Raw genomic sequence first — 25,913 nt, forward strand, 5'->3', positions numbered from 1 at the left:
GTTTCGAGGATCTGAATGTTCATTTTTTCGCTGGTAAAAGTGTCAATAATGAGTGTAAATTTCACCGTTACAGTAAAACGTGTAATATTCCAATATGAACATTTATGTTTGGCGGTGATCAGCTGTTTTCGTCACTTATTTTTCACTTGTTTTTACAAAGTGATTCAAGTGCTACCTGAAAACGAACCACCTCGTTTATGCAACTATTTTTTTTTCGATCTCATTTTAATGCAAATAATTAAGCAGTCTTCATTTCGTTATATTCTGAATTGGACTTATTTTGTCGTATTTAATTTTAAATGATGTTCTTTGATTTGATGGCATTGTAAGGGAACACGCATCCGCCGTTTGATGCCAATCGAGCTGACATTTCTTTAGACTGATCCAACTAATTTTTTTGTTTGTTTAGTGTGTTTTTTAACCAAAAGGGAAACTAATTCACTGGTTATTTATTGCGCGTGGGGAATACGCATGGTTTTGCCTGAGTGAATGATGACTCTTGAATTATGTATGAGCGTTGAGAATTAACAAGCAAGTGGAATTCAAAACCAGATACCGATTTTCGGCAGTCATTTCAGCACGAAGAACAAATGTTTTATTGTCATATTCATTGGTTTACTTTTAGTCCTTAAAATCATCATTAAATTATAGAAATTTATCTTATTCTATTGAATATTTGCATATGCTTTAGAGCAGCACATGTACTATATTAGTGTCTCGTTAACCATATTTCTTCATGAGTATAAAAATATTGTAGCTCGATTATTAACGCAAAAGGTGTCAAGTTAGTTTGTTTTCGTTCTTATTGTTTTCAATCTTGTTCTAGTAATGAGCGTAAAAAACACGCATATGTCATCGATTGTATATCCGACATACAAAGTTAGTCGTTTCTGGTATTTCGGTAGGGTTTTTTTGTACCGTTTAAAATGTGCTTTAGATAGCATAACAACGCGCCCGAATAATTATAACATAAGAATCATTCGTCCGCGGATAAAGAAGACAATACATAATTGTCATTAATAATATTACCAAAATTTAAAAATTGATAAATACGACTTGTATTACGAAACTTTTAATTACATAGATATATCTCGAGACTCTGAAAACAATCTCTTTTCATTGTATTGTATTGTTTTTTTGAATGTATAGTGCTTCGCCGGAATAAAGGAGCAAGGAATAATAAAATCTTTCATCAGCCGTTTGATTCAATTAAACATAAGCAACACTTCTAACTGTCGGCTGTCCAGAGCTGAGGTTGCTCTTTTACAAACCGAGCATTTCAAAATTAATTCAATAAACGATAGATAAATAAATTCTTGGCAGCCGGCTGCCCAGAGCAATAAAACATGAGAACCCTACTGAGAGTTGCTTAGATCGTAACTTCTTCCTGTGGCAAACGTGGAGATGCAGAGGTATACACGGTCTCCATAACAACGTTTGTTACAATAACTTTCCTTTTCTTCCCCGATGACTGTAAGGACATAGCTGGCGCCATTATTGGCTTTTCAAAGTATAGAACTCTCGAAATGTGCACATTGATGATGGATAGCTACTTTCAGGCCCCATGCGTTGATTCTCTGTGCAATTTCGCTTGTTCTCGTACAACGAATTGTACGGTCATCTCGAACATTTGTGATGCAAATCGATGAATATTTTTGTGAAATTATGCTTTATGGAGAACAATGGATGTTTTTAGTTAATTTTTTTTTCGAAAATAGCCTAAAATGGCCTCATTATTACACACCAAATTAGCGTGAAACTGTGTAAAAATAGTACTCCATGCAATAAATAATAATGACAACTTTTTCCGAAGTAAAAAAATGGTCATTCGATGAAACTGTGAATATCGCAATATTTTCGAGTGACTCGTGCTGGTGGTTCCGGTTGGAATTTTATTGAAAAAATCAGTTAAAATTTCTTGTTTTGTTATATATTTTCAAAATCCTGTTTGTGCTTTATCGTACGAGAAACGTTTTTTACCACTTTAATGGATAAAGCAAAACATTTACAGCAGAAGAAACGAGCAACAGATAGAAAAAATATGCTCGATGACTAAATATAGTTCTCTGCATAGTTAAAGCAAATCTCGACTAATTTATAACTAGGGCGTAAAACCCAACTATCAAAATAAACTTTGAGGGAATGTTTCGGACAAACCGTTACTCGCTAGGCGCAACTGTTGATACTCTCCTTCATTGAGTGCTACGCCCTTAAAGTAAATTTTGACAGTTGTCTTGGTGGTAAAAATACTAATGTATATTTGTCATGTGCTGTTTGTTTTAACCTAATCTTTCATTTCAATTATTTTTGGTCGTTCTGCGCATGAATGCCACAAGAAATAATGTTTTTCTCTAATATATTGTAATATACGAACCGTACGTCCATCCAACTTTTACTGAATTAATGTCTAATTAATGTGTTATTTCATATTTTGCCCTATCTTTCTCGGTGACACTCAAAAATACACGGGAACATTCAAACGACTGCACGGATACAGAAATTTATTAGCACACGCTAAATAACAAACGCGCTAGCATACGCGACATAAGCGATGAAAAGAATGCGCACCATAACGTACAAACGCTCGAGCCATTCGTGACAAGTCGTACTCGTTCGCAAACGCGATCATTCGAGCATAACGTCGCCCACGATCTCGCAATCATTAAGCTGTCCAGCAAACTATCCAACGTATTTGGTGCATTTAGTGTGACTTTTTGGTGTTATATGAACGCGTATTAGTTGCAACTTGGATATATCATCAAAAAAGCTGGATTACACCAACGTATCGCCAAAATTTAAAACGAGTCTAAAACGCCAACATACACGCTAAAATATGGTGCTCCTATACACTAGACAACACGTCTTAGTGCGGCACGGCATAGTTAAGGCTCACTTTCTTCCATCATCTGTATCTTACACTTAACATTAAATGTGAGAATGACGACTCGCGCTAACATTAAAAGCCCACGTGAATATACAAACGGCTACACGTTTAAATAAACAAATTCAAATACGCGAAGTTATACACATGGTGGCATACGCAACATAAAAACGCCCGCGCGATCAAACAGAAACGCTTGTGCTCTTCGCGATAATACACCCGCGATCTTGTATACATAAAAACCTTCCTGGGATCTAGTCGACATGTGAGCACTTGCAGATTTGTAAATTCTTTACCAACGCCCGATACTATGTGATTATGAATCGATTACGGATATTTCCCCGACTTTGGTCCTAGCCCCCTAAGTCCATACCTTCAGTCTTCGTCTCAAAAGAAAAAAAAACAAACTCACATACACTAGAAGCCTGAGGGCGCGATGGCCGGATACTCTAGTGATATGGGGGAACTCATTCCCTTCTATATCTGAACTGAACATAAAAAAACAAATGCGAATATGCAAACGGTTACACGGTTACAAATGAATTTATAAACGCGAAGTTTTACACACACAAACCCACGCGATAGAACCATTAAACATATAAACGCTCGAACCCTGCGCGATAATACGGGTTTTGTTACATGCAATTGCGATTATTCACACAAACCGACGGCCGCGATCTCGTAAACATGAAAACACCCCTGTGATTAAGTGAACCATTTAACGCTTTTGAATTTATACAGGCGGACTCAAGTGCGATTATTCAAATGTGCGTGCCCACGCGATTACAAATCGGTCACGTTCGGAAGCACCTACCTTCGGTCCTAGAAGCCTTGATCTATGTCTTCAGATGGATTATTCTCAAAACAATGACGCTCCTGTACACTATAGACAACAAGTTTCAAGTCAACTTTGCCGCAAACTCTTGAGCTTGTGCGACCACCCCTGGCTGCTACTCCGTTATCGACCTGGACTAGCTGAAGTTGCATAGGGAGTATATAATTATGCTTAGGAGCAGCGAAACATTTTGCAATGTGCAACTTCTGGTGATCCTAAGGCGTTTATTGATTCATATCGGCGCCGGCCCGTCCCGAACATAGATCGCGGAAGGAAAGGGAATGTTAGTCCGATACTTGTAAAACTCTGTCTCAAGCAAATATAAGCGCTCGTTCCCACGCGATCATGAAATCTCCACATTCCTACATATAAACCGTACACTCACTATGTCAATCAGATTCGCGATTCACTGCAATTAGCCTTAAGCAGACGAACTAAACGTTACATTTCCCATTTCCACTGCAATTATATTGAGCGATTCTGACAGGGAACCAAGCTCAACAGATCCAGTTGGACCGGTCTCACCGTAAAAACTGTTATTAAACATGATATGATACAGTTGTTATAAGTCTCCTATATCTTTTCTCCACACGAGTCTAAGAGTATTGGTCCTTATACCGGTAACGACTGGGTGGTATGCGCCTTCTACCGATAGTAACAGAAGGAGAGGCTACGAAGGGATCTATGCGTGAAACACTACCATAAACATTGATAATTGATCGGAGTTCCGGTACGACTTTAGTCTGAGTAGTGTCATCGATCATGGGTCAATAGGTAAAGTAGAGTGGGGTCAAGCAGGTTGGTTTTTTGCGAGCTCGTGCAATGGTTCTTTGTACTGATTTTGACAAACAAGCACTCGTTGGGATGGTTATACATCTGGCAACGTTTTGGCAATAATGAGTCAGCTGCGTCTGTCTTTGTACTTGCGAATGACTTCTTCGATGTCCCCGTCGTCGCCAGAGTGTGGAATTGAAATTGTGCATTTCGGCTCATGTGGTTGCTTAACTGTGCGATGCTTACGTTTGCGCTTCGAGGCATTTTTTTTGATCATGTTTTTTCGATTATCTACTTCAACAACACCTTAAATTATTATATTGTTAAATCTGATGCGCTTTCATTGATGACGAGTACTTGAATTGTTTAGTGGCTTATCGAATACTGGCGTTATCTTGAAGAGATGCAATTGCGTCCTCTTTACTTCGTGTGGCGTTTTTCGCACGAAATCACGCACAATTTCCCTGTTAAAATAATTCAAATTTACAGTATAGTAGTGACCTTTAAGTACCCCCAATCGGCTGACCTATCGTGCTCCAAGCGTATATTTCATATTAATGTCCGTATTTTTTCAGAAATAAAAATATCGTAAAACCAACACAAAACTCGTGTTCAGCATTAATTTTTACGTAAGGAAAAACTCACTTGTCATTCTTTTACGTACTAATACAGCTGATCCACGGTAACAACCGAAATGACAATCGTCAACGATGTTCTCTACCGTGTATCTAATTCACGCAAAACGACCGACTTCTGCGATAACATAGTAAAGATAATGCCCTATACCTATTGTACCCCCATACCTATTTGACCCCACTCTACTCTATTCAAAATTCGCCGCATCTCCCTTTTGAATCCAATTTCAAGCTCCGTAATAGATAACTAACTCGTGCATAGGGTTATCAATATCTTGTAATGCCCTCGGATGGTCGATATTATCATTCGTATACGCGTATTTTACTATCAATCATGATATGTAAAATAATAAACATGATATTTCGTATTAGCATTCGGAAGCTCCAACCAAATAAACATACTGTTGCAATAAATAGTGATCAGGTCAACTAGGCAGATAAGATTTGCTTATCTAAGCAGAACTCCCACGGCCGGTTCTTTAAAGTCCAAATTGTTTTTATTTAGAAAATATAGATTACTCTCGGTAACTGGCTTCCCAGAGATTAAAAAACTCAAATATAAAAAAAACTCTTTTCTTTTTCAAGTGACTGTGTACTCAAAGACTAACTAAAGAGCTAGATATCAAACTATGCTATACAGATCGCATCGCTTGTTTGGAGCTCAAATTGTTTTTCTTTAAAAAAATATAGGTTACTCTCGGTAGCCGGCTTCCCAGAGTTTAAAGCAAGCTCCAAATCATTTATCCTTCCATGTGAAAGTCGAATATAAAAGTGGCCGGCAATGGTATCGGACTTCTACTTACCATTTCCTAAGCAACTCTTATTAGATAATCAGCAGTGAAAAATGATGTAGTCAGCGTGCGATCCGCCAACATCGCCAAACGCAGCGAAAAGTATCTGTTTATATGAGGTCAATAATACATTTACACCGACGCGTGACTAATAAGATGATTACCTATCATGAGCTACCCTACCTAATTTATATTACACAGTAAATTCCAACGGAGGGCGTGAACATGAAATATGATAGCTATCAAAATCAACCCTTAGGGTACCGTAAAATTACGCTAAGAAAATTTCGAAAAAAATTCTGCACGAGATGACATTATTGTTTACTTCTATACACGAAATCAATTGTGTTTTGGAGCTTCGATTTTGGACTTTTCAATTTTGGAACAAGTTAAAAAAAACTTGATGAACTGTGCGGAATTCAAAATATCCTCCATTCCTGCGGAACTGAATTTTTCGAAATACGTTCTGTAATTTTACAGATTTCTTTTTTAAGTAATATACAATAATAAGCGAAAAACTCATCGTATAAGGGTCGTACGTAGTGAGCGAATGCTGACGGTAACATGTTGACTAATTTTCCAATGATCAGCACATCAAACAATAATATATAACGTCGAAATTGTTACAGGCATTAGCATAATCGCGTCAGGTTCCAGCATATTAAAATAATAAACAAAGTTAAAATTCATATATTCGACAGAGTTGCGGTAGTTGTCCGCGCCCAAAAATAAATAAGACAGCTGGCTACCCCCACGGAATCCGTCTAACTAGGACGGAACGGGCTACCCATGCGTAGGTATGTACCTACCTACTTGGCCTCTCGCGGAAGCACGACACTTCTGGCCGACCGTTCGTTCATTTCTTTTCTTTCGTTCACATTGTTTCCTCAAGCACACGCACGAAGAACCGTCTCGCGTGCCTTAAACGGCGGCTGCCGGCGGCGTGGCGGTCACTTCGCACAAATTAAAATTCGCATTCTAACGTGTCCAACATGGTCGTAAAAATGTCTGATTTTTTTCTCCTCTCGTGTGCGGTTTTCTCTTCCGAAGTATGTGGCCAGCTTCCATCGCCGACGAACCGATCGGTCGGAACGAAAAAAAAAATGATGAGTGGCGATTCGAGGACGGCTCGCGTTGCGGTTAATTGTTTTATCAACAAGTCGCGACCGCGATTTTCACGCTTAAACTAATTATAATTATCGGCTAAATATTGTGCACACAATTTAGTACAAAGTTGACCCCGTGCTGTCCGTCGTTTCATCTGCTTATTTTCGGAAGTGTCTCAGCTGGTCGTTTGGGAGGTTTACCGCGCGAGTTTATGGCTTGCTTGGTTACTAACCACCAGGTCGTTTGCCTATGTATGTCTATCGGCACCGGGGCAGGCGGGAGTAGGTTCCCATTACGTATCAACGGCGCGACGGGTTCAACTGTTGTGACAGTTCCCAAGCCGCGGTAGTCTAGTTGTGTATATAAAGAACGGCATGCTAAGTTATGATACAGATTGAATGGCCTACACGAAATAACAGTTGGGATCGCGGCAGGGAGCGGCTGGAATTGGCCAAAGAGGTTAAATTGATGATGTATGACGGGCAGATGAGTGCGGCGGCGGCGGTCTCTGGCTTGAATTGCATTTCGGGGCGGCGTAGGAGAGAGAATGTAGCGTGGAACCGATTGTTGCGGCGGTGAATGACGTTCGCCTAGAGAGCTGTGAGGTGATGGCTGGGTGCAATGGTCTGTAAAACTGCATCGATTTCAAGGTTATTGATGCATCGGATACTACTACTACTACTACTCTGCTGGCAGCTTGAGCTATTTACTGAAATACATTGGATATCTCATGCTGCCACGTGCGGGGTATCACAATATTGAGAACGTTTTCATATATTCACCGATAGGAAAATTTTGATCATCCAGCACGAGATAGAAAGTAAAAAATTCATAACTCATTCAATTTGACGCATTTCATTCATGCATAAAAAGTAAAACAATTTCATCTTATGAACAAACAAGAGTTTTCTCAAATTGCATCGAAATTGTAGTTGAAACATTGCTAACAAATTTGTTTGGTATCTTGTAGTTGTAAAATATATACTGGAAATCGTACTATGATACCAAAGCATACAGGTATATATACCTCATTGCTATGATACACCCTGTTACCGTTTTTGTCGTAATCGAAGGAGTGAGGTTATATTAATAAAAACATTGAGAGTTGGACTCTCTTCAATTTCAAATACTAACCGATAAACACATCTTTTTCATTATAGCCCCTCTGAACGTATCCACTGGTGACGCAGAAAATAAATAGCACGTGCGAAAGTTTTATTCCAAACTGATAGAAATATATCTACAGTTTTTTGCGGGCCGCGTGGGTAGTAAAAATTATGTTGAAACCGATAAAATACAGGTTGTCTTATATTCGTCAAGACATTTTTTCGCACTAAAAAAACGGCGAATTGGTTGTTCGAATGGAGAGCTGCAGCAAAAACATTTTCATCACGTGTGGAACTGGCGCACGCCAGGCAGGCAATTTTACATGCGGTCTGGATCAACGTTCAGATCTTCGCCATTTGTTAGAAATTAATATGTCATTAGAATAGATAAAAGTTAAATTATAGCTGAAATTTCGATTATTGCTGACTTGATCGCAGAAGGCGTTGCCGGATAGAGTAAGAAAATGTTTCATTAAAAATGTACACGTGATTTGATCGGAAGTGGAAAATATAGGTCACATCTTCCTTCGGAAGGCAAGTAATGCCGTTGGCCCCGAGGCCATGAGGGGTCGAAATGTAGTCCAGATAGTGGAATTATTTCTCTGGCGTCGGTGTTTGGCCTCGTAGCGAAAATAGCCCGACGGAAAATAACTAGAATATGAAGAAAAACAAGAAAAGACAGTATCCAGACCGCAATTCGACGGCATCCCACTGCGCCATTTGGTACTAGCATCTATATTCGCTCCAGTGCTGTTGTCCTTGCAGCACATTTACTGTAATAGGGGGTATTCCGCGGGCAAACTGGTAAAATACCGTAAGGGTGGAGCGTAACTTTCGGTGCAATAGCGCCCCAACGATCCGAACCAGTACTTCGTCTCACACCACTCATCTAGTCCCTGGTGACGGACTTAGATTACACCGCCGGAGAGTTCCCCGGTGGTGTAAGTTCTCCCAAAACCACTTCTTCAGCTGCTTTCTAGTCTTTTCCAAGGGCCAATCGGTAGGGTGCCGAACTCGGTCCGGTGATTCTGTTGGAGCCTGACGTCAAATTCACCGACGCCCAGACGACCCGAACCCAGTGTTATGTCGCGTACTATTAAACTAGTCCCGGCGGTGAATCTAGACTACTCCAACGAAGAGTTCCTCAGCGATGGAATTTCTCCCGAACCCGATTTATTGTTTCACGGTGGTTTTCTAGTCGAAGGTGCTACTTTGTTGACTCCTTCGCCACTTCTACTTCAGCTCGGAGAGAATCCGCGTCACTACTCTGGTATGGTCGTCGCGGCACATCTCCACGGTTATATTGTCGATTGCTTTTCGAACTTTTTCGGACCTAGGGCACTCGAAGACCAAGTGTTCCGGAGTCTCTTGCACATTCATACACTTCGGGAAAAGGGGTACCGAAGCATGCCCAAACCGATGCAGGTACTTCCGGAAACAGCCATACCCGGATAAAAACTGCGTCATATGGAAGTTCACCTCTTCGTGCTTCCTATGCACCCACTCCGACACATTTGGAATGAGTAGGTGGGTCTACCTACCTTTCTCCGCGTTATCTCACTCTAAGCGTGTCTGTAGCACTGCCCTGAACAAACGCCATTATCGCGGTCTTTAGTGCCACGATGGGCATACCATCCAGACTGAACGCAGCAAGGAAAGCTATCATCGAAGCCAAGGCAGCAAGTTGGAGCGACTTCCACCCCGACTCTTCCACAGAGGAGATCTGGCGAAGAGTTAACACCCTCGGTGGAAAACAGTGAAACAACGGATCTCCATCCAAACTGACAACATCGCAACCACAAGCCCCCATGAAATTGTCAACAAACTGAGACACCACTTTGCAACCGTTTTCGCAACCACAACCTTACCACCCGACTCCCTGAGCAAGAAGCTTCTTCTCAAAGTAATCCCCGTAATCTTCCACCCGCCCCAACACCCGAGTGGAATCAACTTTTTTCAGGACCCGAACTCACAGACGAGCTTTCCCGCGGTGTGAGAAAGCCATTGAACTCGACAACATCGGTTACCCATTACGAAGTAACCTACCTCTCCAAGGCAAAGAAGCACTGCTACGAAGCTACAACCGAATATGGGAGGACACGCCGCTCCCAGAGAAGTAACCTACCTCTCCAAGGCAAAGAAGCACTGCTGCGAAGCTACAACCGAATATGGGAGGACACGCCGCTCCCAGACTCCTGGCTGATTGCATCAATTATATATCTCCAAAAGTACTCAAGGGACATGCACAACCAACGACTAATCAGCCTCTCTCCCTGTATAGCCAAAACACTGGTGCAAATGGCCAATAGACGCCTCATAACAATCCTTGAGGAGCAGCAACTACTAGACAACACGCATTCCGGAAAGGAAAAGGCACCGCGTCCTACCTTGCATCGCTCAGAGAGATCCTAAGCCAGGTTACAGATGAAGCTCGTCAGCGGTAACATTACCGTCTTGGACATCAATTAGGCCTACAATACAGTATGGCGAGTTGAATCAGAGGAAGCGCATCCGACCTCTTCACCAAGGAGAACGGGTTACCCCAGCGATCCGTCCTGGCCGTCACCCTGTTCCTAATCAGCATGCAATCCATCTTCCGCAGCTTACTACCTGGAATGTACATATTATTCAAGTGAGAGCAAGGATGTGAAGTAAACAGATCGGAAAACTAGAATACAGATTGTCGGTTGTCACGGTAAAGATAGACACGTCTACCTTTATCAGGACACATGTTAATGAACTCGGGTGATTCGTAGTTATACTGCCTAAGCTCGACCCTCATTAAGGTTGGACAGAGAATGCGCAAAATTCGCAAACGAAAAAAGCAGTTTTTTTCCACACCGTATGTCAGATCTTCAAAAAAATCAATCAGCGTATGTAGAATGTTGTTACAGTACTGGTGATTGATTTTTATGAAGATCTGACATACGGTGTGGAAAAAACTGCTTTTTTCGTTTGCGAATTTTACCCTTTCTCTGTCCAACCTTAACAGAAGACAAAGATTAAGCCCGTACGATATTAAGCCTGTTCTAATGACCTTGCCACTTCTAGTTTTCCGATCTGTTTACTTCACATCCTTGCTCTCACTTGAGTACTATGGCTCTAATTTTCATAACTTGCCCTACCCAGTAATCTCTAGCTAATTGAATGTCGTTAAAATGTAAAAAAGAAAATGTGACTAACATAGTCGAAATAAAAAAAAGGAAAAAAAGTAGTTCAATAGTATGATGGATAAAAGTTATGAATTAGTTACCGAAAATAGTCTTCCTTACGGCTGCCAAACGTTCAGCACAGTTCCAGGTTAACTTTTTTCCCCCATTCCTTTTGACCTTCTCTACTCAATAAAACTGGCAGATTTTTCGCACTTCATGGCAGCCAATGTTTACGATACCTCTCGGGCACTGACTGTCAGACGCCACACAGCTCAGATTGTTGGCACGGTCCAAAGTCAGAGCATGCCGTGCGAAAACCCAACCGCATCATCATCATCATCTGTACCTCACGCCCCCTCCCCCCACTGTAGTGTGTTTGACATCATTTTATGGCCAAGGAACGATGGCCTTGGTCCCAAACCAGCCAGTTCTAGGAACACCAGCAGCGGGGTTTGCAGTGTCCACGCGGGGGAAATACAACGGAGAACACTTGCTAAAATCACGAACGTCTATAAATATTGATTCGGTAGTCCGCACGGTTGTTGGCATTCCCGAATTTTGTTTGGCCGGGGACGGTTTTCGATGATGGATTGTATGACTTTCGGCTGTCGCGGCGGAACGAAGGGTTATAATATTTTGAGATATAAAAACTGAAGTGGTTCTTACTGTTTGATTACAACACGTGCTGAACCTGTGCAGAGGTAGATCAAACGTATAATGATTTAAGCTTCAGTCGACATAACTAACTACATCATAGTTAATAAATGTGTTTCGCTCATTTGGATCTGACACCGATTTAAAAAAAAAAATCCGTTGTCTCGGACCTGTGAGCTGTGACGCTAATAATTTATATGCCAGGCAATTGATTAACTAGATTAACTCTTACAACAACTAAATAGGTTAGTAGTTAAGCTAGACGACACAATATTATAGTTAACAAGCGATTTGGCACGGCAGTTGCCATCGTTTGTGTATGGTGTGATGGACATATTACTGGCTAGACCAAGCTCAATTTGCACTAATTAACGGTGTACCCATCCGATTCGTGCCAGGAGATCAGATGGATGGTTACACTCCGTCGCAAAGTTCTACACTGATCAAATCTGCTACGATATCTGGATGGAAGCGTTAGGGGACGTTATGTAGAGAATCGCTTGCTAACCGTGTGCAAGGAGTTTGATATCCTTACCAAGAGCTTGGTTTAGATTATAGATCACTTCCCCGATACGTACCCATTATTGTTCGTAAGCTGCAAAAAGCAAGAAGTTTGGCTAGGCTGATTGGTTTGTATATGCAAACAAATGCTCTTGAGCTGAGAGAAAATTACTAGGTAATTAATTTATATTTTTTTACAAACTTCGTATATTTGGCACTTCTCAACGTGGTAGCTTCACGAAGTCGGTGTCTCGCTATAGTTATATTTATAACATAGTTTGAAAAAGACAAAATAGAGGCGAACATGTGTAGAAAATGCTAAATTGAAATAAGTAGAAAAATATTATCCCAAAAAACGCGTCTCATGAAACTTTACACGCATTTGACAATCAAATCATGTTCCACCGTGATGGAGGACGAAGCCTACGTCAATGTTATCTCCATGGATAGGAATATATCAGCGTGAAATCCAAGTTTACCGTTGCAGAGAATGTTCGAACAAAGAGAATGCTCAAAATTTGCTCTAAATCTTCTGATCAGGCAGGCGATTTGTAGATGTGGAGATACATCTTATTTTCTTAATCAGACATATTGCCACCATTACTACTTCTGTGGCATCACTCGAACTTTGCGTTAACTCAACTTTATGATATTTTCATTTTAAATCCATATTATCAGACAAGTTAGAACAACTATTTATTTAGCAATTTAAGTTTTTAAATTCTTTCACAAATCCTATTTTTTAATTAAATTCATAGTTTTTATATCATTGAATCTTCGTATAAAAAATGATTTTTCTAGTTCAGAAGAATTCATAGAATCCCTAAAACTATGGCCAAAGGAGTAAATTTCATTATTAAAATATAAAGTGTGTGAAAAAACTACTGATTTTTATACAAAGCGAGAATAAAAACTGTAGCTCTATTTACTTTCAGCAATAGTGTAAATCCGTTGGAATTTAATATGATTACCTAGATTAGACAAATATTATGTTAGAGTATTTGAAGCTTTAAGTTTTATTACAGAATTCATGGACTTTTGGCCAATGCAAAATATGTTTTTCAATTATTTAATCTACTAATGAAAACTATAAATATTGCTGAACTCAATAATTTCAGCATCACTTTCTTCCGGCGCGTGGAAGAGAGCAAATCGCATTTACTTGCGCTTTGCCGAAGAGGCATTCTTTTAGATTTCTCTGTTTTTAAAGTACTGCCAATTTATCTGATTCCTGTGAAAGAGTTTCAAAGCATTTTTTCAGCGGTAATGTGTATGTTGTTGGCAGCAATGTTACCCTACTGTCTAGTTCCTTCTGGCGGTTGAATTTGCTATGATGCTTGCAGTTATACCTTTAAAATCAATTCCTCAATACGGTAAACAAATATGTGGACACTAATCTGCGCAGTAATTGGTTTTCTTTATGAATAAAAGTATTTTTTTACAATGATCCTTAACAATGGAAGAGACTTCATGAAGAATGTTGTAATGTTTGTTTGATTACAGGTTTGTTTGACTACAATTTGGAAAAAGTTGTTGCACCTAACACTTCAAAGTTGTACGGATAACGAAGACATAAGGTGCTTTCGAAAACGTCGCTTTATTCAATCCGAAGCGAGAAGATCAAAGTGAAATTCCGTTTCTCTGATTCTTCTGATGATCTCTCATTTTATTTCATAACGAGAAAAAACAGAACGAGAAATTGTCCCATACTGAAAACATCAAATCGAAACGTTTATCCTAACTCATTGACTTATGGGCTCAACCAGCCACAACCTTTTAGTCACCCTTCGTGAGTGCCTATTGATTTCTGTTCACTATTGTCACGTCATTTTAAAACTTACATGAACATTAATTAGAAAACATCGAAAGCGACTAAAATGCTGCTGCTGGTTGCAACATTAATGGTATTGTATGCACTTAGCATAAGAGCGAAAATTGAAAGCAAGCATTATCTATCACTTCTTTAATTGATTAGCTAATGTGCGATTTAGTAACAATCGGCATTCATTTGAAAGAAAAAACCAAATCATCACCGTTCGTTCTTTTGCTACTGTGTGCGTTTCTACGTTTTTATGGTTGATTGATAAATTGTGATTGTTATAGATAGCATGGATTGCGGATTAACAAACGAGCTGTTCGTATGAAAATAAAATTAAGTTTCAATGAAAATGATATTCCCTTAATATGACGCGAAAACAAAAACTTCTCGGCTATATCTTTCTCAGCAAATTGAAATATTTTTTGCGTAGTACGCTTGAATGAGACGTTTATACTAATAGAACAGAGTGAACAGTAGACTGCCCAGAAAAAAAAAGAATTTTTGAAAACTCAATCGACCCGCCCCTGTGTTAATTCCTAGTTCCACCAGAAGTGCCCCTAAATTTGAGCCAATCGGACAAGCCTAGCTACCGAACCAACTTGTTCGAAACTTGTATGGAATTTTTTCAACAATTTACATGGAGAAAACACACAACATTGTATTTGCGTCGCTAGGTGGCGCTGTATGTATCAGTTAATCACTGCATGTGAAAATAAGAAAGATAATTTTATTGCCTACAACTTTGTCGAAGACTACAAATCAATCTCACTTCAAAATGAATGCTTTCGCCTGGGCCAATTTGTTGAACGCTATGAGCGCTGAACGCCTGACATGGTGGAACTCGATAAAGGTGACTTCCGTAAGTCTAAACTCTATCTTCACCTTCAGAAAATATTCCACATCATGAATGCTCGGTCTTATGAGAGTCATCTATAATCCCGGTATTTGAACGGAGCACCACATCTTGCTTCTGCGACTCACTCATCTCGACAGCTGACTACGGTATGAATTACTTTATTATCCGCATTATCCAACTTTATTTTCCTCGGCAATCAACATACCTGACGAATCGGAGACTCCTTCTGTGTCAGGTAAAGCCAAGGAGGGTATATGTCCTTCCGAAGCAATTATAGATTCTGCACACCCTCAAAACAAATCTCAATTGCAGTCTGTCGACAAAAACAATTCGTTTGATTCTACCATCATTGCAATCCTGCCTGGCAAACAACTTCAATGTCTAAGTGGAAAGTTAGATCGCATCGCTTCTGCTCGCTCAGAACGCCTCCCACTACAGACTGCTGCTGAACACAACAGTTTAGACGCCGTCACCGAAGATTATCTGCACAGTAGTCGACTGGAATTTCACCCTCCTGACCCGGTCGTGCTCTCTAACGATTTTAACCAACTGAATGAAGGTGCACTTTGTTCGTCGCTGCCATCACCGGGACGCCCGTTATACAGTACTACGGAAGCCCCCGAGCGCTCCGACGCAGTCGCGCTACCAGCCAGCGACCCGCTTAGTCGTCCCGGCCCTGCGTTTGGAGGTCGTAAGGGGGTCTTCCGAACTCCCTTCTCAGGCGAGTATTTTGCTTTATATGACAGTTCGCTTTCTGAAAACCACTCGGTTTCTAGCGTGCCATCGGGTACAACACGTTCGTGCAATTTTCCGTTACTTGAACGAAGCATAATTTCCTTGCCATCGCCAAGACCACATCTACAAACTCACGCTGCGCTGCCATCACCGGGACGCCCGTTATACAGTACTACGGAAGCCCCTGAGCGCTCCGACGCAGTCGCGCTACCAGCCAGCGACCCACTTAGTCGTCCCGGTCCTGCGGTCGGAGGTCGTGAGGGGGTCTTCCGAACTCCCTTCTCAGGCGAGTATTTTGCTTTACATGACAGTTCGCTTTCTGAAAACCTCTTGGTTCATAGCATGCCGTTGCGTGCAACACCTGATTTCCTGTCCGTCTACTACCAGAACGTTCGTGGAATGAGAACAAAAACGCAGGCTTTCTTGCTTGCGCTCACTTCCTGCGACTACGACATTATCGTTCTCACCGAAACCTGGTTACGTGATGATATATTAAACACCGAGCTAACGACGAACTACGCAATCTACCGATGCGATCGCAACTCTTCTACCAGTCACCTACGTCGCGGAGGTGGTGTTCTCATAGCGATAAAGAAACATCTAACTGGGACTATACTAAAAATACCTGGATGTGAATGTTTGGAGCAAGTTGTCGTACGCGTTTCACTGCCTGGTCGATCGTTATATATTTGTTGCATTTATCTAAGGCCGAACAGTGATCCTGACTTGTACAACCTTCACTCTTCTGCAGTCCAAAGCATCCTGGACAAATGTAATAGGCGCGACAATGTACTTGTTGTAGGTGATTATAATCTTCCTAATCTTCGGTGGGTTTTTGATGACGATTATAAGTGCTACCTTCCTGAAAATGCAACCACGGAACAAGAGACGGCCATCACAGAAACTTTGGTCGCTGGTGGCTTGTATCAAATCTGCTCTGTTAGCAACGTGAATGGACGGACCCTCGATTTAGCTTTCGTTAATGACACGGACGTGTTCGAACTGATTGAGCCACCCACATCTATACTGAAGGTTGACCCTCACCATAAACCCTTCGTTTTAAGATTTGATATGCGTTCTGACGACGATGAAGCTTTTGATACAATTAACGACGATTTCAATTTTGACTTTACTCGATGCAACTTCGATGAAGTCTCAATGGCCATTGGTGCACTCAATTGGCGTGAGATGCTGGTTGGAAATGACTTAGATCAGGCAGTCGTGGCATTCTATGATGCCATATATGAGATTCTTCGCCGTAATGTTCCTAAAAAACGTGTCAGCAGAAAAGCAGAATATAAATTTCCGTGGTGGAACGCTGAGCTTGGTCGCCTACGCAACGTACTCCGGAAACAACGAAAGCGATATTTACATCATAGGACCGACGACAACAAAACTATTCTTCGTCAAACTGAACTGCAGTATGAAACAGCCCGGAACAGTGCATTCGGTGAATATCTGAATCAAGTTCAGCGCAGCCTTCGAAATAATCCTTCGACATTCTGGACATTTATAAACAGCAGAAAACGTTCCGTAGGTGTACCAGAAAATGTCTATTTTCGAGACCAAAATTCACAGTCCGCTGCCGAGTCGGCGAAGCTTTTTGCAGATCACTTCCGAGATGTATTTACCAGCCCTCCTGTCTATCCATCGCAACAGTACCTTGAAACATTGCCAACGCATAATATCAACCTTCCTCTTCCTAACGTAAATGATTCTGATGTAGCGAGCGCTCTGTCCAGCGTTGATCCTTTGAAAGGACCTGGTCCGGATTGCTTGCCTCCTGTGTTTATAAAGCATTGTGCCCGAGCACTTTCTGCGCCAATAAGTATTATTTTTCAGCGTTCAATCTCGGAAAATATATTCCCAACAGCATGGAAAGAAGCTGCTATAGTTCCTATTCATAAGGCTGGAGATAGGCACAATGTTGAAAATTACAGAGGAATCTCGCTGCTGAACTGCCTAGCTAAAGTTCTGGAAAAGTTTGTGTACAATGCGATGTACGCTGCTTCTTCCAACATAATCAACGAACGACAACACGGATTTATGAAAAAACGCTCCGCTACTTCGAACTTGATGACGTACACGAGCTTTCTAGTTCCAGCTGTAGAGAAACGTCAACAAGTGGACGCTATATATTTTGATTTCGCAAAAGCATTCGACAAGGTGCCCCACAACATTGCTGTTTTGAAGCTGGAGCGACTAGGCTTTCCTGAGTGGGTTACCAGATGGCTGCATTCTTACCTCTCACAACGATCTGCCTTCGTCAGAATTGGCACTACATGCTCAAACGCATTCGAAACGCCAACCGGTGTGCCTCAAGGAAGTCACCTAGGCCCACTGATCTTTCTCTTATTCATCAACGACCTCTGCACCCGCATCAACTCTGAAAAACTGCTCTATGCTGATGATCTGAAAATCTTTCGTTCAATTGCTTCAGCACTGGACTCTGCTGTGCTCCAAGACGATATAGCCAATATAGAGGAATGGTGTTTGCTGAACGGTATGCAGATCAACATTGATAAATGTAAGATGATAAGTTTCGGACGTTCGGCAAATATAAGGCGTTGCGAATATACTCTTCAAGCCTGTGTCATCGAGCGGGTGGATTCTATCCGTGACCTGGGAGTGTTATTCGACAGAAAACTTCGTTTCGCCGACCACATCACTGCAACAACGGCGAAGGCTTTTGCAACATTGGGTTTTCTAAAACGGAACGCTGTCGATTTTGTGGATTTCTACGCACTTAAATCTTTATACTGCGCACTGGTCCGGAGCACTTTGGAGTATGCTGTACAAGTATGGGCGCCATACAACGCCGTTCAAAGCAGCCGACTGGAGCGCGTTCAGAGAAGTTTTGTACGATTTGCTCTCAGAAAATTGCCTTGGAACGACCCTATCCGTCTTCCGCCGTATAATAATAGATGCATGTTGCTAGATTTGCCAACGCTGGAATCTCGCCGCACGTTCTTGCAAAGAATGTTCATTTTCGATATGTTGTCGAACAATATTGACTGTCCCGACATTCTCTCAAGGATTCATTTATTTGTACCCCCTCGTGATATAAGGAATCGTCCGCTTCTGTGGATTCCCAGGCACCGCACAGTATATGGCCAGAACAATCCACTAGACAGATGTTGTAGCAGATTCAACGAAACTGTTTTAGCTTATGACTTCCATACCACTAAATCTAATTATAAGTTAGCAATTAGAAATTTTTAAACATTGACACTAGCAATAGCATTAAGTGTAATCTGTACGATATATATCGAAGATGTAATAATAATAATAATAATATATCAGAAAATATTCCACATCATGAATGCTCGGTCTTATGAGAGTCATCTATAATCCCGGTATTTGAACGGAGCACCACATCTTGCTTCTGCGACTCACTCATCTCGACAGCTGACTACGGTATGAATTATAGTAATAGCTTCACCGGTTCTTCAGACAAGGTACACCATATAAAAGTAACTATTTTTATCGTTCGATTCGCATTTACTCGGGAAGAAGCATAGAGCACTCTGAGTTTCGTGATCATTGTCTTTGGTGGGTGAAAATAGCAATATTCTTCAACTACTGGCGCAAAATCGAAGCAAAAAGATCTTGGTTTCAGAAAGTTGAGTTTAGAAAAGGAGCTCCCAGCACTTCCTGAGATATTAAAAACTCCAAGTGTTTCTATGTCTCACCCGGAGAAAGGCATCAGTGCTTGATTAATTAAATTCTCTGTCATTGTGGACCGGATTTTCACCGCTTTCTAACCATCTTAAAAGCATCCTGATAATCCTGATCTAATTTGAAATATTGCCGCGCAAAATGGGTCATCTATCAAAAAAAAAACACTATAAGGGTATCATATCAAGTTGACTAGGTTTTTTCAAGAGTTGTCCTACTGGAACTGTAGAGCTAAGATCTTGGTAGGGCTCCCCGTTAGAAACTCTCACTACAATTGCAGACGAGACGGTAAATGTCACCCACCTAGGTGCATGTTTTCAGTTGGACCAATAAAAAATTACGCTCATATCCACTAGACAACACATTCCATGGTGAAATGACCGGGAACTGTAATGATATAGAAAAACTCACTCTGTTAGCATCGGAACCGTACACCGAAAATTGAGTACACAAGAACACATGCGTATATGCGAATGGACACACGGTTAAATATAGTTTATGCACGCTAGAACATGCGACATAAAAATGCCCACGCGATCGAACTCGGTAACGTACAAACGCTCGAGCTCTTCGTGATGATACACGCCATTGTGAAGTCCCTACGCCTGCACATATCTGGACCGTATAATGAATATCACTTAAGGTCAATTGCAGCGGGTCGTGATTCTGAAAGTTTACGCGTTGTTTAGTGGATATGAGCGTCATTCGTTGATTGGATCAACTGAAGGCTTGAGCCTATGCTACTAGGGTCAATGGTATGGACTTTCGGACGTGACTGATTCATGATCACGCGAACACATGTGGTCCGCGCTTGAGACCGCGTTTATGAGTTTATAAGAGCTAAAACGTTCGGTTTGCGAGATCGCGGACGTAGTTGTGCGTGGATGAAGCTCAAGCGTTTGTATGTTAACCCTTTCATGCCCAACTTTTTTCTAGTGCATTAGGGTTTCAAAACTATTTGTCTTTGAAAACGTTGGGGTCAAGAAACACGAAAAGCCTATTTTCATAAAGATAGGTGCTCCCATGGGCAGTGCTAGAAGCTGGTCAATTTTTACCTTCTAATGCTCAATACAATTCTCCTATAATAATTACAATAGGCCAATTACGTGGAAAGCGCATCCAACGACAGTCTAAATTGATAAGTTTTATCGGTTTTCAATGTAGAAGATATATGAAAAAATCATTTTCCGTCGTCAACGTAAACTGTCCCTGGCAGCACTGCTCCATCGGTATCCAATCAGACTAATTGCAATAACTTCAGTTCTAGAGCTGTTCCTTGTAACTGTTAATATTCAAATTAAAGGCAATAACCACATTAATGAGCCTTACTTGTTTTTGTGAGCAAATCTCGCCTCAATCAAAAGTTATAGCTGTTTAAAAACGTTGTTGTCCACAAACAACATGGGTATGAATGGGTTAACGTGTTTGTCGCGTCTGTTAGCGTGTACGTAACTTACCGTGGGTAAATTTGATTAAATAACCGTGTGGCCATTCGCATATTTGCGTGGGTTCCTGAATTTTCAGTGTACGGTTCAGATATTAGAAGAGAGTTCCCCCATACCATTAGAGTTACCTGCCATGTCGCCATGTTGTCTAGTGAATATGAGCGTCATTTTAACGATTGGTCCAACTGAAAGCATGAGGCTAGGTTGCAAGGTAGAGGCTTCCGGACGTGACCAATTCATTATCGCGCGAGCGGTGGGTTGGTGGTTGAGACCTCGTTTGTAAATTTATAACGGGTGTTCAATAAAAATTGAGAATTATTTCAACACCTTTCTGTAATTAAAGTAAAGAGCGTAAATATGTTTCACTTCAAGAGAATTGCTCTCTAGACTCCCTATAAATGGGTGACATGTTTCTTTTCGCTCGGGTGCTATCAGTTCAATCGAAGATGGCGTTGAAACAGCAAGCACACCGCGAGCGTGTTGTACGGTTTTACGAAACGCATGGTAATCGTGGAAAAAAGTTTACGGTAGACCACTTTCTAGATGAAAACGTGCCTGTGAGTACAGTTTACCGGATCCTCCCGATCAGAATGAAATAACAAGATTATAACAGAACACAAATTTTGTAACATAATGTGTTATAAATTAGTTCTCGTTAGTAGTTAAAATAACAGAAATTTATAACAAGTAACAATGCGAGATATAGTGTTGAAATATTTCTGTTATGTGTTTCTGATCGGGCTGGCATCCCTGAGCGTGGAGCGGAAGATAATGACAAAGAAGAAGGGGACGTTGAAAAAAACTGTACGACAGCAAGGACGGAACGAGTTTGCGTGACGCCGGCCGAAAATATCACTGCTCCCATACCTTGATTCACCGAAACTTTAAGATGGAGGACATCATCGGTCGGAAGAAGATTCGGTCCCCCGAGTACACGAACGAGCAGATAGCGATCGTGAAATCGCAGTACCGGTAGGTGACGAAGAACTAGCGCGGGACGTCGTTCGTGCTGGACGACGAAAGTTACTTTCCGCTCGCGAAGACAATGAAGAAATGACAGCTACTATTCCAGCGACAAGTCGGCCACACCCTCGGTAGTAAAATATAAGAAGACGCTGGAGTACCTTGAGCAGAAAAAGATACCGTACGTGCCGAAAAAAAGGAACCAGTCCATCTTGCTCCAGTGCCGTCCCATTTTTTCGGCTCTCTCAGTGCCCTAGTGTGCAAAAATAACTGGCGGGCCAAGGATACGAAGCAGTTGACCACCAGGATCGGGAACTGTATCCGGAAGATGGACGTCAGTGCCGTCCAGCGCTCTTGTGAGAGCATCGCGACTAAGTTGCGTCGCTGACCAGGGCCCCTTTTCCCAAAATTCATTGACGTTTTTTTGAAGAATAAACATTGTTTATAATAATAAAAAAACTGAATTCGTTGAAAATTTTTGTTTTGTTTTTTAACTACATGACTGAAAAATCCTCATTTTTTTATTAAACACCCGTTAGGTGCTAAAATGTTCCCTTAAAGACTGGGGTATTTTAATGTAGGAGAGATCTCGGCCGTAAGTATGTGTGGATGATTGCAATTGCATGTTCGCGTTTGTAATCTGGTTTGTGTTATCGCGAAGGCCACAAGCGCTTATACACTTTGAACATGAGAGATTGTTTATATGAGAGAATAGGCAATTGATTGTGAAGCTAATTTGAAAAATACTAATAAAAGGAATAATTTTCCGAAAAAAGCAAAAGGTGCAAAGAGATTAAGTAAAAGCGTATGAATTAGCTGATATTATTTTTGATATACATGAGTAGTGGAAAAGCAAACTACTAGAAATGCAGCAAAAGCATACAAAATTAATTAATTCATTCATTCATTCATTAGCCTGTGCACGATGACGAAGTCAACCGATAAATCGACACACCATGGCCTCCACGCCAGCAAGCCCAGACTAATAGTTGATCGTTAGTTTGAGCAGGTGCAGAATATGAAAAGCACAAAACATAGAAAAGGGCCCATAGTCCCTCTCGCTCTCTTCGATGCACCACTATCGAGGTGTAAATCAATAACCATCTCAATCGAACAAAACAGTAACATATAGAAATCACGAAAATTTGTGTTCGATGAACGAAAAAGTAAATCGTGAGACTAACGAAACCGTTCAATGTACGAAAAATAAATTTACTCTTTCCAAAAATATTCGTACTATGTGTGTACAATTAATTTGTAAAATAACGAAACAATTAGTTTTATTCACCTAAAATAGTTTTTCGTCATCTACCATAAAATTCGTGGAATGTGCACTAAATCTATAAAATTACGAAAGTTTTCGTTCTCAAATCGCCATTTTTTAGTTCGTGAAATGAACGAAACCAATAAGAGTAAGGAACCTAATTTGCAAAATTGGGGAGGAGTTGCCTCACTATTTCGTTAGTTACTCGGCCTACAATCATTCCACAGATTTCAGCGAATAAATTGACATCAAATTCTTTGTTTCGTTCTTAAGAACCAAACACAAATGGCCTGGAAATGGTGAAAGGTTCATGTTTGAACGCACTGAAAATTTGAATCGTTCGCTCCGATTACAGCCCTATTTTTTGAGCCAATGCATTGAATAAAGATGGCAGTGGCTCCTCTAACAAACGGTTTCAAACAGAGCAAAAATTAGCTCATTATCCTACTTAGAATGCATTCAATGCAATGGCTTTTTCGAAAGAAAAAATCGTTCATATTACGAAAGATGCTCGTAAATATTAAAAAGACTTTTGTATATTTGATCAAACAATTCGCTTGACTAATGAAACCGATTCTTAATTAATCTACGAAAGTCGTTTCGTAGTTTTTACGAGAAACTTGTAGTAAAAATAAAAGCGTTTCCATATAACCAAGACTGATTTGTCAAATGTACGAAAAATTTGTATAGTTTTCTGTGTGAAACCTATTCGTAGCAGATTTTCGAATATATTCCCTCAGTGTTAATTTTCAAGTGTTTATAAAACAGACATTTGATTTATTACTAATGCTTTGTGAATCAAATCTCTATGCACACAAATAAATTAATCACGAAAATTTGATCTTTCTTTTAGCGAGACACCCATTTGTTCACATAAATCGTCCCAATAAATGAACGATTGGAATATTTCAGTTGCATTCGTTAAGTCAACTCCTTATTCCACTAAAAGAATTGTCGTAGCTCGATAAAACAGAAAACAGAGGTGGGACATTGTAATTTGACTGCAAAATTGAATTAATATTGGATGCTTAAAGATGGATTTTTGTGTTTCGAATCCATCTCATCAGTAACCAGAACCAATTTGGAACCACATATTTCAAACCCTCAATGTTTGCGCAAAAAAAGATACACAATTCATTTTCTAGCACATCCTACCATCATCACAAATTATTGAACACTCAATCATCCTTCGGAACACCCTTCGCCCGTCATCGTTCAAGTCGATCGGAAAAACAGATTTTCGTTGTACTCTGCCAATAAAAGCTATTTTTAAACCGATTCACTATATGTACCCCGGTGTGCGGTGTGCGATACAATGCGCAAAAATTCCACCCAACCAGCAGCGAGCAGTCAGTCCCGGCGGCAGATTCCACCATCTGCACTAACGGGGGAACCGCATCGAATGGAAACCTTCGTTTGGTTGTAATTCACCGAGCGCCCGCGTCGAACCGCAAGCGGATTAAACGGTGTACTAATTAGCATCACGGTGAAATATTTGATTGCGGAATGTTTTGATATTCACCCTCAGGATAACTTAAGAGCTCCGACGGATGTGATCTAGTTGTATCGAAAGGGAAACTTTGTGAATCCGTTGGCGTTGGAGCACCGTTCAATATGATTGTTCCTCTCAACGTCTGGTGCTGCCTCAAGGTTTTCCAAGCAATTTTCATTAAGTGATTCGACGGAGGAAGCTATGACGAATTCACCACTGTGAGAAATTTCTACGAAATTCAATACGCTGACGTCAAGCGCTTTACATCAATTGATTTCTTTTCACTGATTAGATAAACAAATGGCGCTAAAGCTAGACCGCTTACCTGAACGTTATAACCTTTTACAGATGTCTCCTTTTACCCATAAGCCGCTTTAATCCAATCGTTGCGATTATCTTTTCGATTTTTTGAGTTGTAGTTTATTTCACGACCATCAAATACCTGACGGTTTGCTTTGATTCTTTTGATGCTCTCTGGCGGATCGAATGTCACTCGATATCATGTCAATCACAATCACTGTTTGCCGAACCTGTTTCACAATTTGAAAACCGTTTTTTGCACTTTGATTGTAGAATTCAATTCAAGCACTTTTTTTTATTTTCCATAGAACTTACATGCACTTTTTTACTAATCCAAATCCATTTATTTCTTCACTTCTCACCAGAATTCTTTTTATTTGTCAATTTTCCTTGTCCACAACACACTGGAGAAAGCACTTTTTCTTTAATTTTATCAAACAAATCCGATCACCACTCAACACCGATTCTGCCTTTCCTTGATGCGAGGAGAGGAAGATCCGCGTCCGCTAGCATCGAATGTCGGTAGCGCACTGAACGGGCCGTCGTGGCGTCGTGAAAATGAAAATCCTTCTTTTGCATTGAGAACGACGATCAGGAAGAAAAGATGGATATAAAGCGCGCGGTACACGAAGTTCCGCACTAACCGTTGACTACGGTCCGGTTACATCGGATAGAGCAAACAGCCGATGATGATGCGCATTCAGCTTACGCTCTCTCGATCTCGAGTTGGGAGAGATCGGTGCCTATTGTATGCTAGACTACGGTGCCCGCCCCAGGCCGGGCGGCAGTAGGAAAATCCGATCTGACTTTACTGTGCTCACATAACACGAACATATGTTTTTTTCCCGATTGCATATGCAGCATACATTTTCTCTCTTTCTCTCACTCTTGGCGTTTGCATTTCGAAACGTAAACAGAGCATAAT

The 25,913-nt window shown here is 40.8% G+C and overlaps 1 protein-coding gene across 2 annotated transcripts in view; it reads right to left on the reverse strand.

The window, feature by feature from the left end:
• LOC131677490 (fibroblast growth factor receptor homolog 1-like) overlaps positions 1–25,540 on the reverse strand; it is a 124,821-nt gene extending 99,281 nt beyond the window's left edge. The window contains exon 1 of one of the 2 annotated variants that reach the window (XM_058957328.1): positions 25,014–25,540. The gene's annotated coding sequence lies outside the window, so the exon portion shown is untranslated. The remainder of the gene's footprint in view (positions 1–25,013) is intronic. The other variant, XM_058957329.1, reaches the window with a different exon arrangement.
• Between the last annotated feature and the right edge of the window lie 373 nt (positions 25,541–25,913).

The sequence above is a fragment of the Topomyia yanbarensis genome, chromosome 1 (genome assembly GCF_030247195.1).
Source record: "Topomyia yanbarensis strain Yona2022 chromosome 1, ASM3024719v1, whole genome shotgun sequence".
NCBI lineage: Eukaryota > Metazoa > Arthropoda > Insecta > Diptera > Culicidae > Topomyia > Topomyia yanbarensis.